The 2,196-nt window shown below is 42.9% G+C and overlaps 1 pseudogene; it reads left to right on the top strand.

Annotated features, from left to right (window-relative positions):
• The first annotated feature begins 228 nt into the window (after positions 1-228).
• On the top strand, positions 229-630 carry LOC148028080 (EH domain-containing protein 1 pseudogene; annotated as a pseudogene).
• Positions 631-2,196: the final 1,566 nt, after the last annotated feature.

Here is a 2,196-nt window from a genome sequence, read left to right as displayed (position 1 = left end):
TCGTTCAGAGCTCTCTCTCTCTCTCTCTCTCGTCGCATATTAGCCTGTTCTACTTGCCAAAACAGTCGCTGTGATCATCGGCAGTCCCATCCGATTGGCAAGCCATGGTGAAGGAGTTGGACATGAATGCTAATGTGTGCAATGCAACACAAATGCCGACCGTGTGTGTGACTGGAGCTAGTGGATTCATAGCTTCTTGGCTTGTCAAGTGCCTGCTTGAGAAAGGTTATGCCGTCAAAGGAACAAGTTACCTTTATTGACACCCCTGGAGTTCTGTCCGGAGAAAAGCAGCGGACACAACGTAGCTATGACTTCACAAGTGTGACAGAGTGGTTTGCATCCAAGTGCGACCTTATTTTACTGTTGATTGATCCCCACAAGCTAGACATCAGAGATGAATTCAAGCGTGTAATTTCATCCCTTCGTGGGCATGAGGATAAGATAAGAGTCGTTCTGAACAAGGCAGATCAAGTGAGCACTCAACAGCTGATGAGGGTCTATGGAGCCCTCATGTGGTCTCTTGGTAAAGTTCTCAACACTCCAGAAGTTGTCCGTGTCTACATTGGATCATTTAATGACAGACCCATAAGTGACAGAGCCGCATTTCTGTCAAAGTTTGAATGTGCTTAGATGCCAAATCCTCTATGGGAACAAGATTTCTGGCAGCGGTCGTGTGGAGCACATGCTGTTTGGTGTGAGGGATTTTTATGGCCTGACAAGTCCATCCCGCGATGGATACTTCGTCCCTGGTTGCTCTTGGGAGGCTAAAGCATTGTTGTCCTGACTACCCCTCCCCTTTTAATTGCGTGCAGTATACAGGTCTATGCCCTTACCTCTTTCGACTTTGATTTCCCTCACCTCCCTTTTGGGCTCCTGAACAAGTCCCATTTGCAGAAGGATACTTGAATGAAGCTCAAGATTTGCTCCAGTGTATGTTTACATTCCCAGATGTTACTGGCTGGTTAGCTTTGTTGACTGGCTACAGAAAATATGGGAACTTGTCACTTGGGAAGCTTTATTATAATGAGGTCATGGAACTTGATGCAATTGATGCTTTAGGGTACATGCTAATTTCCGAGTTGTATTCTGATGTTCACTTGAGGAAGATTGTGGACAGGATATAGGAGAAGAGAAATTGTAAAGATGCCTTCACTGAAACAGAAAAGATAATCTTGGAGTTTGCCAAACTTCTTCATGAAGATTATTTGACATAGAATGCCTTTACCCCTATGATAGGTTCTGCCCATTTTACAAATCTGTTAGGATGATGCGAAACATCATACATTTCAACACACTTACAAAACAGGCTGTAGAAAGAAGAAGATAAAGTTTTTGAAGAATGGATGCTGTCTGTGATAAGAGGCAGAAATGCAGAATTTATGAAAATGTTTTGTACCAATGCTGAAAATTTCTGCTGAACTAGCAACTGCCAAGTTATGAAATGAACATGCTGATGTGAAGAGTGTATCCCTTCTTACTGCAACTGTCAACATACACCTGAATGTAAACAGTTTATGAAATACTTCGGATTATCCTGAACATGAATTTCTTGTAACTCATTTGACAAGCAATATAGTGAACTTTGTCATCAAAAATTTGAGTTCTTCTTGTTTGACTCTTCCATTGCTGTACCTTGAACCCCGTGTTCTGCAGCCCTTCCGTGAACTCTACGACATTTCTGGTGAACCCGACGTGAAAGTGCTGCGTCATCAGCAAGATGGGAGACTCGCAAGAAGAGATGACAGATGATAATGTCATGAAGAACCTGTTTCAGTCATTTACCATGTATATGCAGCAGCAAGTTCATGCAAAACGAGACAGTGATGCTATGGAGGCTTTGAAAGCTGTCCAACAGGAGATGAAGCAGTTTAATGGCCAGCAAGTGTCAACTTACCTGTATTTGTATGAAGAAAAGATGAAGTTTTTTGGTGTTTCTCAAGATGTTTGGAGCCGCTACTTCTTGCGGATCGTGGTGCGCGCTCTTGAAGGTCGAATTGCAGAAATTCAAGAGGCACATGCAGGTTGGGCTGAATTTAAAAAGGCCTTAAAAGATGAATATTTCCTGGAGGATACAGGTCTTATGAATCGCAGGAATTTTTTAGCATGGGTTTCTATGCCTAATAAGGGACTTTCTGTTACCGCTCTTCTGCGAGAGTTTGAAAGCCGTTATGATCAGTTGGATGGGACTGAACAGCA

This window comes from Lygodium microphyllum, chromosome 12 (genome assembly GCF_053477565.2).
Source record: "Lygodium microphyllum isolate KBCC chromosome 12, Lygodium_microphyllum_v1.1.10, whole genome shotgun sequence".
NCBI lineage: Eukaryota > Viridiplantae > Streptophyta > Polypodiopsida > Schizaeales > Lygodiaceae > Lygodium > Lygodium microphyllum.
This window is presented reverse-complemented; position numbering and strand designations above follow the sequence as displayed.